This window comes from Sapajus apella, unplaced genomic scaffold (genome assembly GCF_009761245.1).
Source record: "Sapajus apella isolate SASKATOON/1434 unplaced genomic scaffold, GSC_monkey_1.0 scaffold42, whole genome shotgun sequence".
NCBI classification, from domain to species: Eukaryota; Metazoa; Chordata; class Mammalia; order Primates; family Cebidae; genus Sapajus; species Sapajus apella.
Window position 1 is genome coordinate 10,170,876 of NW_022436982.1, and position 12,809 is coordinate 10,183,684.

Here is a 12,809-nt window from a genome sequence, read left to right on the forward strand (position 1 = left end):
GGATTACATACCTGAGCCACCTCACATGGCTAGTCTGATTTCTTGAATCTAGTAGGGCCTGTGTCTTTAAAATGAAGGTTAATTATAAAATTATATATGCTAAAGGTAAATATTACATGGAAGGTTTCTTTTTTCTTTTAATTGTTGGGCCTTGGTATTTTGGTTACTATTAAGTTGTATAACTTACATATTTGACCAATTGGAGTTAATAAAAATTGTTAATATTTAAACTATATCAAACATTCCATTTTTTAGATTTCACTTATTACTATAGGATGGTAATTAAGTGCGGGATACTGATTAACTTAATATTTTAAGTTGACCGTTGTATTACAGTACTATTTCTTTTCATCCATCCCTGTGAATAATTAAGAATTTGTGGTATCTATTTGCAGTCTAGTTGATGAGTTTAATTTACTTGGACGACCCAGAAAAAAACATGGAGTGATGCTTCTGTAACCACTTTGACTAGGCTGAAACCATGCCTTTTTACATGTGTTTATGACCTGTTTTTACAGTTTCAAAGCATGCTACATTAAAAGGATACTGGCTGCTGCATGGTTGGACTGATGCAGCTGTGTTTGCCACCAATAAGGAGAGGTCTCCATGGATGACCACTGGGCCAATCATTTCATAGCTGTGTGGAACCCTCTTCGGCTATCAGAAGAATGCTTTCTGCTCTGCTCTGAGTAACTTTGGAAGCAGATAGAGAGTTGAGGTCTAAGGTAGATGCTCTAGATGCTCTAATCATTGATGGCTAACTTGAAGAAGCGTTACTGGGCCATGTTCTCCTGTGGTATCTGCCAGACTCATGCTTGTGCATGAGCACACATGCAAACCCAAAGTACAATAGCAGCTCTATCTGTTATGTATGTTGTAGGCCTGCCTTGACATAGGACTGTTCATTCCAAAGCAACTCATTTTAAAGATGCGTTATGTTAAATGGGCAGTTCTTTATTGAAGACCTTGGATATATTGGCAGTTTATTAGCAGCAGGGTTGTGATCCTACCACTTCTTGTTAATGAAAGCTTTTATTTAGCTTAGAAAATCATATCTCTTGTTAATATCCAGTCTCTCAAATGGTACACTTGAAAGGGATGTTTGTAAATTTTTATTAGTAGCCATGAGGGTACTTTGACCCTTGCTTTGTTATAGCCATTTATCCATATTTCTTTTACAGATATGTGGTTTGTTTTAAACTAGGAAAACCCCCAAATGGTTGATGTCTCTTTTTGTTTTTCATCTTTGAAATGGCTTATCTTTTCTGTTAGGTGGTCATTTCCTTCAGTCCCAATTTCACCTCCATTTTGAAATTCCTAGCAGGGGTTTTATCAGAGCGTTTATGTTCCCAGTGCTGCAGCTGATTTTCTCAGCATTTATTTGTTGTTCTTGGGTAGCCGAAGAGAATAAGCAATCTGTCTTGATATTTAATATACATTTCTTATATATAACAAATTGAAGGACATCAGAGAATGTTACAGCTGGAAAGGCCCTACCCATAGTGTTGAACAGCACTCTCATTTTATATACTTTCAGAACCGATGCTCAGATGTGTTGTCTAAAGCCTTAGGTATAGTGATTGTGGTTGGTGACTGTAACCCAGTAGCTGGTTCCTGACTTGCCTTTCCTTCTCCCAGTACCCTTTCCTCTACACTGCTGCATTACTTCTTTTTTGAAAATGTTGATTATGCTTTGGTGGGATTGCAAACTGATAAGTTGTTAGAAGGTTTTTTTTGGCAGAGACTGGCGTAATTAAAAATGCAAATAGACTACGAACCAGCGATTTCTATCTTTAAATTTACATTTTTGCTTTTCTGTATGAGGTATTTAAAATTGTAAGCACTGTTTAAAATAGCAAAACCTTGTAATGTTCGTCAGTAGGAGACTGGTTAAATTAATGAGGATGTTCTTCTATTATATAGTAATCTTTAAAGAATATGTGCTGATCTTGAAATATAAAAAGATTCAGAAAGCATTCACACAGCTATGTCCGTGTGTTAAGTATTTACTATTCCTCACCTGTGACTTTACATGATTGTATTTTCTTTGAAAGTGTTGAAATTGTTCGTGAAATTGTTAACCTCTCAGGTGTAGATTTGAAGGAATTAAATATTTCTGCCTTTTATTGCTTGAACCCAGGAGGTGGAGGTCGCAGTGAGCTGAGATCATACCATTGCACTCCAGCCTGGGCGACAGAGCAAGACTCCATCTCAAAAAAATTCCTTCAAATCTACACCGAAAACAAATCTGTCTTTTATACAGTTCTGTGGTTATTATCTTTTTTGCATCAAATATATATATTTTTAATTTGCAGAGCTTATTACATTAGAATTACTAATTACTTCAAAAGCTGATTCCTCTTGGGCTTTTCAGAGCATTTCAGTAGATTTCCACTTTCCCTATATGTAAGTTCTTTGTTAGCATTCAGTGCCTGCCTTGAGCTGAGCATTGTGCCTGGTCCTTGGGTGTTCAGAAACACTAGGATGTGGATGTTACTGTTAAGTTCTACAAGTCTGATTGACAGTCCAGAGGCAGAAAACGTGAGTTTAGGAGTTTGGTAATGTCTGCCGCAAACATTGGGAAAAGGTTCCTGAAACCAGGTAGATGTGAGTAGCACTTGTGGAGAGCTTTTATGCAAGTATGCAAGTAGAGGAAGTCTTTTTCTTTTTTCTTGGAGAAGATTAAGTGTGATGTACTCCTAGCATAAGGAAACAGTTTTGATTATTGGAAAATGGGTGGATTTTTAGAGGACATTGAAATGCATGCAGGAACATTTCTGATTTTTTGTTTGAGAGAGCCAAACTTGGGACAATTTTGTAGGATGGCTTAGTGTGAGGAAAACTGAAGCAAAAGATGTGGGCTGATAATGGCGAAAGGGGCCTTGAGAAAGGAACCAGGGCTTCCAGAGGATACTGGAACGTGCTTGGGTGCCTGACTAGTGTGGAAACCCCCAAATGAAAGTGAAAAACTGCTTTCTGGCATGCTTTTATTCTGTAGAGAGACTCATAAGATACTCACGCATTTTTGTAAACCAGCGTAAGTATGCAACATGAAAATGTAATAGCTTGTTATGCTTTAGAAAGCATCTTTTCTGAGAATCAAAGTATACAGTTATATTCTTCCCCTACCATGTTTATGTAAAATTTTTATATTAAAGGAAGTTGAGGTGATTAATTTTTTTTGTTATAAATCAGGGTAGTACTGGGCATAAGAAGTAGTTTACATATTCCCAGAGCTGGAGGAACATCCCTTTGAGGGTAAAGAGAGCAGTTGGAATCTGTTCTAAGGTTTATCTGTATGTGCTAAAGGGATTCACCATAAAGGGGAGCTTATGTAGTAATGAATTAGACCAGTAATTCTCAAACTTCTTGATCAGAGGATCCTTTTATGTGCTTCAGTTATTGAGGACCCCTTTTGTTTGTGTTTTTTCAATATTTACTATATAAGAAATTAAGATCAGAAAGTTTAAAAACATGTTTAGTTAAATAGTAAACCCGTTACATATTAACAAAAATATTTTTAAAGTGAGGAATATGTATGTTTTTCTGAAATAAGGGGTGACATACTTTTACATTTTGCATCTCTTTATTGTCTGGCTTAATAGATATAGTCAACTCTGTTCTCTTATTGCAACAGACTTAATGCAGAAGCAGTTATCAGAAAACCTTTAGAAAGCTCTACTGTACATTTATGAGAGAAAAAGGCATTCTCTTGACCTCCTAGATATATTAGGAAGTCTCAGAGTACTCGTAAGTTCCCAGGCCAAACTTTGAGAACCACTGGGCGAGACTAATGGGTTCTTGGAAGACAGGGTTAGGCCCATCTGAGTCTTAAAACTTGGAATCTGTATTGTAGGGCGGAGTGGACAGTCATCTTTTTAGGGGAGGGATAAATTTAAGAATAAAGCCATGGAATTGGAGTACTTTGGAGGCAAGATTGTCTTCAGGAGTTGAAAACTTGATTGCTATATATGACGAGGTTCTATTACTAGCAAGTTCTATCACTAGAAAGTTTGGCCATGTCTTGGGGCTTGCTTTCTCTGTCTAAAAATTGAGGCTGTGGGCTAGTGTTTGGAAGTCCCTTGTAGCACTAACATATCTATGATTTATTCATGTATTTTTTTTATAGCACTCTCGACACTTTCTATAAATACACACATGCCCACACATCTACGTACAACATACTTGGAGCACTTTGGAAGGTCACATGAGCTAAAAATGCACCTTGGAGTAGTTCACCTACTCCATGCATTTTCTTTTTCCTATATTGGTTTCATTGTCCTAGTTTGTTGCTTAAGTAGAAATTGAGTAAATGGAACTCAGGGTGTGTATAGAATCTTAACCTCTTTCTTCAATTGTGGAACACACCTGCACTTAAAAAACCAAAAAACAAAACAGATTAACAGTCTTGCACTTTAGTTATTCCCCTCTCCCATTAGTCATGGAATGAGGTGGGTAAGGAGGAGACCTGAGATGTTGTCTAAACCACCCTTATCAATCAGGGCTCCACCTGTCAATTCCTGGTTGCAGAACTTCTTAGAAGAGAATGCTGTGGGAGTCCCTTCCCCCTTTAAAATGCAAAATGGGGTGTTGGTGACAAAGGGTGCCAACTTATTTTTCTGTGTATGATTACACATTAAATATTCTAATAGAATTAATTTCAAGTTTCAGATGTGCTGATTTAGACATTTTCTGCATTTTGATTTGGATAACTAATTTCTGAACATTCTGTTGTCAGATAGTGACCTCGGTAAGCCCTGACTGGATCAAGAAATGTCAATAACAGTGACATCTGGCATTCTTAATGTTATTGATTTCTGTTTAAAACTAAAGTCCCTTAGCTAGGACACTTGTGGTGGTGAGGATCATTGATATTCTGGAATTTCTGCTTGCAAGAAATTTACTCATCTGAAAACTATGCAGCCCTTGAAGGCAAAGACATACTTTATATTGAATAAATGACAGTAAAACTTTTCCTTTCAAGCGCAACATTCAGGAGAAGAAATATTAATTACTTTTTAATTTTGAAATCCCTTGTAGCTTTAAAACTCTTCTACCTGTGAAAATTTCTTCTAGTTTAAAAGAAATAAAGTAGCAGTTAAGTTTTAAATGTTATTTTAAAAAATATTAAACTTGAGCCTATTTCCAGTAATGTTATTGTATTTCTTCAAGGTTCCTAATATTTATTTCATACAGCAGATATTCCTGGGTAAGTGTACCTACTTCCAAACAGAACGGGCCATTTTGAGAAATAGTCTGGTGGCCTTCTGTGTCTTTAGGTAGCTCCAAATTGAAATAAAATGTGAAAATGGGGTAGGGGCAGTTGCTATACAGTTCACAATTACTTAGCCTTGATTTATAGATCTCTGCTGGGTCCAACTGTAGAGTGTATTGGTATAAAATGTGTTCTTGATCTGGTAAGCTCTCAAATAAGGTGCCTTTCCTTCCAACAAGCTGGAAGAAAATGTTAATGCCAATTTTCCTGTGGCTTCTGTTTAATAAGAACGGGATCCTGTGAGGAGATTTAAAAAGTGGATTCATTGCCCTTGAAGGCACCCATATTGGATGAAGATCTAAATTAGTGTTTGAATAAAAAAATTTCATACGTCATCTGCTTCCCCATACTAAATTTAAAGTTTAGTTTTAAACTTTTACTGTAAGTTATTTTAAGTAAGCTGAATTTTCTAATTTTGTAGATTCATTTGCTTGAGAAGCATTCTGTACTGATTCTCTACTCCCAAAACCAAGTAATCTGAAGTAGTTTTCCAAAGTTGCGGATAATGACCTATGTCCTTTGAAAGAATTCTTAAAATTTCCATCTCATGTCTTAAGCCTATGGGACTGTAGTGCATTTCACTTGATCCTTGAATGAGAGGGAAGGGGGCTAGGCTGGACATATTCTGCAGCTTGTGATGTCCCCTTTCGTCATGGAAGCATGGTGCCATTTGCTCTTTCCGTCTTAGTAGAGCTGCTCTTGGGCTCTACCTTCTCGGGTTGTAAAGGACACACTTAGGCCCCTGGATGAGCAGATAGCCTGGGTTGCACATGCTGGTGTTAAAATAAGCTGAGGAGAGGAATAGGAACTCTCCTGTTTAAGGACTTGTTACACCTCAGGTTTACAATTCGGGGTCCCTATTCAAAGTGACTCCACCTTTCCAAGAGTTAAATGTCTAACCTAGAGAATGGGAATAATGAAAGGTTGATTGGGATGCTTTGTGGTGAAGCTCTCAGTGTTAGCTACTTTCTTATTTTTGAATTGGGATTCTTTGGAAGACCGAGTAAAACTTGCCTTAATGAGGCTATTTTAGGAGAAATTATTGGACTTCAAGGCTTTGTTTCTTTAATGCTTTGTTTCTCTAATGCTCTAATCCTTCAAATCTTGCTTAGGGAAAGATTAGGTCTGTCCCCTGCAGCCACCCACAGAGTCCTTGGACAGCTATGTTTAAAAGCAGGGGCTTGGTTTAGATTTACTGGGAGACCTCTTACACCTTTTGGGAAATGAAAGAGAATGCAAAACTATAAAGGGCTTAAGATTTCTCTTTTCAGTGATAAATAGACCCCTTTCAGGATTTTCTGATTCTCAGTAGGTTTCTTGCCCAACTGTGTGTCTCTTGTTTGGTGTATTAGGTCTGTAAAGAAGCTTAGTCTAGCCAAAAGGGTCTTGGGTGTGGTAAGGCAATTAGAGGCTCTCAAAGAAGATGCACTAATTAGTGACCTGCCTGTCTTTCAAACTAGGGTGTGGGATGCTGGGAGTAGTAGGAGTTACTGTTAAGCACTGTGACTAAGAATTAATCTTATTTGGTTGAAAATGAGGCTGGATATTGTAATTAGATGTGAGAGACCCAGTGATCAGACTTAAGATTGTAGGCCCTCAAAATTCCACTTTTCCCCACCCCCATAGTGGGGGTGGAGTAAGAGTACAAAATCTTGTTTTGTGTGGAGGGACACCTAGGTTCTAGTCCAGGTTTCACCTTGAGTGCCTTAGGAAAATACTCACTTTTCAGGGCTGGGGTTTCTTATCTCTTAAAATGTGGGATGGGAAACAAGGTAACAAATAGGGTTCTTTCCTCCTTTAAAGATCTGATTAGGTGATGTTAAGAACCAGGGGGAGGTTTGGTGCAACTCCCAACTTTATTTGCTTGTTTTCGAAGTCATAGGCAAGAGGTCTTACTTTGTATTTTGAGCTTTTTTTTTTTTTTTTTTTTTTTTTTTTTTTTGTAGGTAGTTTGGAGATGGGAAAAAATTTGAAAAGCTGTTGTGAGATTGCATTATATTTTCTTAGGCTCTTTAGTCAGTTTATGTCTGTCTTAATTGTGTAATAATTAGCACTTTAGGAAGGCCATTATGATGAGGGCTTTAACAGTGCCTCCATCCTTCACTTTATGTGACCACCACCTGGGAGAAAATTTTGTACATATATCAAGGAAGAAAATGATCAAGTTTTGGATTTAAGAACCTGATTGTTAAGTCTTGATTACATGATGCCTATTAGGTTGTAATTATATCTATAAAAAATGGATGGTAGCAGATTTGATTGCTGCATTTCCTAAAGCAGTTTTTTAAGATAATGAATTTTAATTACACGTGTGCCTGGGAACCATTCTAAACCATCAAGAAGGGAAAAATGGTTGAGGCCTATTGGAAATGGAAAGTGTTCACCTAGGTATATAGCTTTTAGCTTGTGGTTTTGAAGGACAGCAATGGAAAAATCTGACTCCTCCGTTGTCTCCCTTCCCACACAGATACTCCCCCTACAAAGGCAGAATCAATATTCTTACTTTATATGAAATGTTACAATAACATTTATCAGATGCCAAAGAGTGTGGCATAGAAGTGGTTGTATCAGCATAATTTGAAGGAAGCTTCTTTGTGCCAGACACTGTTCTAAAGCAGTGTACATGGATTCACTCACTTGAGTTCTTACAGAACTCTGAGATGTAGGTCATATAATTATCCCCTTCCCATTTTCTAGATAAGGAAATGACAACATAGAGTGATATAAGTTATTGGCCCTAAGATGCAGTAAATGACAGAGCTGGAATTAGAACTCAGGCAGTCTGGCTTCAGAGTACACAATAAGAACGATATTAGAATTCTCTGTTCCCAGGTATTACAACTAAATTATTGAATCAAAGAGTCCTGTTTTGCTGCTGTGATCTTTTTAGCACTAATGTTATGAATTGTCTACTCAGATGAAAAATAACTTTGCAGAATTTAGGCACATTTGAGTTAAAACCTTGTTTTGTTGTTGTTGTTTTTGAGACAGTGTCTCTCTCTGTCTCCCAAGCTGGAGTGCAATGGCACCATCTCCATTCACTGTAACCTCTGTCCCCCAGGATCAAGTGATTCTCCTGCCTCAGCCTCCTGAGTAGCTGGGATTACAGGCGTATGCCACCACGCCTGGCTAATTTTTGTATTTCTAGTAGAGATGGGGTTTCACCGTGTTGGTCAGGCTGGTCTTGAAATCTTGACCTTGTGAACCATCTGCCTCAGCCTCCCAAAGTGCTGGGATTACAGGTGTAGCCACCACACCTGGCCTGATTTAGACCTTGTAAGAGACAGATAAAGGACAGCCTTGGCTCTGTCATCCTGCCTGAAACCTTTATTGACTCCGTATTGCTTACAGAACAGATTCCAAACACTTTTAGGCATTCAGAGTTCTCTATTCCTTGCCAGATGCAATGTTTACTTCATGATCTAGCCAAATAACTTTTTCTCTTGATCATTGCCCATGAATTCTTACCCCATACTTTTTATTCACCCAAGCATATCATTATGGCAGCCCTAAATCCTACACATGGTGCCCTTTAAAACGTGCCCTCTCAGTCTCAACCTTTTACTATTTTTGTCTTTATCAACCACCCATTCCCCACCTCCCACCTCCTCCACTACCAAGCATCCTTTCTGTTTTAAATTTCCAATAGCTGGCCTTTGGGGATTTTATTGAAGTGTATCTTACATGAGATTTACCAGATAACATGAAGATGACTTGTACATTTCTTCATTTAGTTTGTGTTTATATTTATACTGTTCCTGTGATGTACTAGGGATTTAAATTTTAAGATTCGATTTAATGATTTTTAGAAAGTCGTTCTCTTTTTGTAGTGCCTTTACTGGTTGTATTTTTTTTTTTTTTTTTTTTGGAAACGCTTGTGTTTTCCTTTTAAACAGAGGATGGAGGTTCACTTTTGGGCTTAAGTAAAAGTAGGATTTATTCTGGATTTTGGTTCATTTTTGTCTCAAATCTTAAACTCTTCAAATCCTATTGTTAGCAGCTCAGGACTCAGCTGGGCAGATGGTACCTATTGTACAAATTAGGACATTAAAGCATAAAGGTCAGGTTAATTCAACCTGTGTCCATTTAGCTAAATTGGCTACCATGTCATGCTTGTGAGTTGGACTCTGCATCAACCAGCTTTGCAGTCCATTGTCCCTGTCCTCATTCTTTATAGTTAGCTGTCTCTCAGATGCATTTATACTATATGGAATGAGGGAAATGGGGTTAAAATGAATAGATAAGCAACACCAAATCTATTTTCTTTAGTATATTCCATGATCGTGATACTGAATCAGTAGAATAACCTATACAAAGGACATAGAACAAGGGCAGTTGTTCTCGGAATACATTTTACATGTTTGGGGTATTACTGTTTGTTTTGAAGAAAATTACAGAGCTATGATTAAATACCTCCTTGTGTAGGGAACTAACTCTGTACATATAGATTTGGCAATAATAGTATCAAGGTGACCTCCAAGGATGGTAAACCCTGGATATCTTACTTATAGAGAGCCATTGTCCTGGTGAGGCTAATCATACCTCTTTGGAGCATAATGACTAAGCAGCAGAATTATAATCTGGCAACTTGATGGGTTTACCGTTAGAGAGTAAAGCCGTTTTTGCCTTTTGGCAGTATTTTGCTTTCCTCAGGATGGTCTCAGCTTTCATTAAGATTTCATCTGATTGAAAAGATTGATTTTTGAGTAGGTGAGAGTCCTTTTATGTGATGTCTCAAAGGGTAGAGTATGGGTCAAATCGCTCTTCAAATGGATGGTAATTGCGAGGAAGAGGTTTTTTAAATGGAGATCGCAAGTTATCCAAAGCTTATTAGAACTAAGAGCTTTTATATGTAATAAGCTTTCACATTTGTAAATAACAGGAACTGTAATAACCCAGTGAAAGCCCCATAACCAGGGCTTGAACCAGAGTTACATGTTAACATTGATCATCCTTCTAACTTTAGTGTTTTGTACTAGGACCTAGAAAGTTCATCATTTGTCTTTTGGTTTAATTCTTTCTTGGGTTGCTGAAGTATTCTACTGTTCAAATTTTTGTTTCTCATAAAAGTTAAGAATCAATCAAAGGTCAAAGGACCAAAAATGGATACACTTTCTTTTCATGATATTCCAAAATCTGGTGGGAAACCATATTGATCAAGTAAGTCATTTAAATATCCATTTAAGTGTTTTTTTCCCTGGTTTGTAAGGAGGTGGGGGTGCTGCAGAGCAGGCTGTGAAGAGGAGTCAGTATTATTAAAAATTGTTTAGCTCTTGGAAATTATTTTCTGGAAATGCTAAATAGCAATAAAATGAGCTTTCAGGGAGGAGACACGTTGCCATTAAATGTCTTGTTTTTGTCTGAGCTTTTTAATGAACAAATATTCATTCTTAAATATGTGGAATCTTAAGATTTTAAATTCCATTTGAATAGTGGCAACTTAAAATTTCTTCTCTGTAAGAGGTTCTGTTTTTTATGACAGTCCTATTTTTTGAGGCATTTTATATATTAACGACTATGGACATATACTATGTTCCAGTGCTTAAAATGCTGTTTTCTTCATGTCTTTATTTTTTATTGATTTATTTTTCTTTGAGATGGAGTCTTGCTCTGCCGTGTTGAGGCGGGAGAGCAGTGGAGCAGTCTAGGCTCACTGCAGCCTCCACCTCCTGGGTTTAAGCGATTCTCCTGTCTCAGCCTCCCAAGTAGCTGGAACTACAGATGGGTCCCACCACACCTGGTTAATTTTGTATTTTTAGTAGAGATGGGATTTTACCATGGTGGCCAGGCTGGATTCCAGTTCCTGACCACAGGTGATGCACCCACCTTGGCCTGCCAGAAGGCTGGGATTACAGACTTGAGCCACCATGCCCAGTGTTTTCTCTATTTCTTAAATAGTCACTAGCAGGATCTTAGGTTCTTAGGGAATCTTGTATAAAATATAAGCAAACTACTCACTTAATTATAACGAGCCTATGGTCTGTAAAACTAGGGACTTAATTTTGCAAAGTTGTTAACTTTGAAAATATCACCTAGAAATGTGTGTGTGTTTTTTTTTTTTTTTTTTTTTTTTTTTTTTTTTTTATAATGTCTAAGGAGCAGTAATATTATTTTACTACTTTGGTTTGTATTGATAGCAGTTGATCAAAATTTATTATAAGGCATGTATACAGATATTTTCTAGGTTTGCATAAGTTAAAATAAGGGGGGAAATTTGGTTAAAGCAGTGTTAATCTTTTTAGTGTTAGTTAAATTTTATTTTTTTTAGGAGCTGCATATACCTAATGTATATACTTCTGGCTCTCTACTACTATTAAAACAAGAGAAGATGAAACTGTTAATGCTGACTCTGCCATATTTTATCTGTATTCCATTGGTCAGGAAATCTTTCCAAGTTATATGGAGCATTGCCAAGTGGTTGGTGTACTGTCTCTGAAATGATTAGAATGGTTTACCCACACAAATTTTAAACTGATTTTCCTAAACATTTAAGATTGATTTATACTAGCTTTGTGTAACTTTAATAATTACTCTGGTTTGACTAATGTAGTTATTTGATGTGAAAAATGGTTGATACTTTGCAATTCTCAAATTCGAGAAATGTTTAAAACTGAATGTATCTTATTAAGCCTTGCATTTGAAAAAGGGGGGCTATCTATCCAGTATGGATTAGAATATATATCTTTTCACTCCTTAAGAAAAATTGTCCTCAGAAGCTTTTACGTACTCTGGCAGGACAGCTTGCCTTTTCTCCTGCAAGAGGCCTGCTGTACATGTGTTTAACAGTCAATCTGTTGTAGAAAGTGGGTGGTTCTTTTCCCCTCTTGAGGGGAAGCTGATGGCCCAGCCCTTTTCGGCACTTAGTGTTCCAGGAAAGTGTCACTGAAGTCCCTGAATATTATACTATCAATTTACTTCTGATTCCAGACCCTGATTGTAGATGTGCTTGGTGTCATTTCTCTGCCCTACCAACCCTAAGTTAGAAGGGGAAAGATAAGCTTATGTAGCAGCTTGAATGCTCTTGGTATGCTAGTGACATTAGAGTATCTCTGGGTGCTGCTCACTGTAGTCCCCTTTGATTTGGATCAGAGTGATGAAAGAACTGAAGCTCTTCTAGAATTTTAAGTCTCCATTCTGGTTGGGTTTTCTACATAAAGAGATGACCACATATAGGTGGAGTCATTGGTGGGGCCTTACAAATGGCTGTATGATACAGTGCATGCTAAGTTACCAGGAAAGAGCTCTTGGAGGACCATTTTTAAAGGGGTAAGCAGAATTTATTAGAGAAGGTAAGCAAAGCTAATCATGAAGAGCATGTGTGTAAATTGGACTAGTAAGGAGAAGATGATAGTTGGAGAAAATAGTTATAAAAGTTTGGTGGTGGAAAGTCCACTGAATGGGACAGAGGCTATTTTGGGGGCATATAAAAATCAAGAGCCAGGTATTCAGTTTGTTGGAAATCTTGGTACATGACTGTGTTTCGTCACTCACATGATGAAAATCAATAAGGTTACAAGTATAGGTTATGAAGCTC

General features: G+C 37.3%; 1 protein-coding gene and 1 long non-coding RNA gene across 30 annotated transcripts in view; one reads left to right on the plus strand and one right to left on the minus strand.

Moving 5' to 3' along the window:
* The window catches only part of ELAVL2 (ELAV like RNA binding protein 2), a 155,856-nt gene that overhangs the window by 43,747 nt on the left and 99,300 nt on the right, over positions 1 to 12,809 (plus strand). The window lies entirely within an intron of this gene.
* Positions 1,031 to 4,946, minus strand: LOC116566058. Its single transcript, XR_004275709.1, has 2 exons — positions 4,367 to 4,946; positions 1,031 to 4,318 (listed from the first exon to the last, which is right to left on the minus strand). It is a non-coding gene; the product is annotated as an uncharacterized LOC116566058 (long non-coding RNA).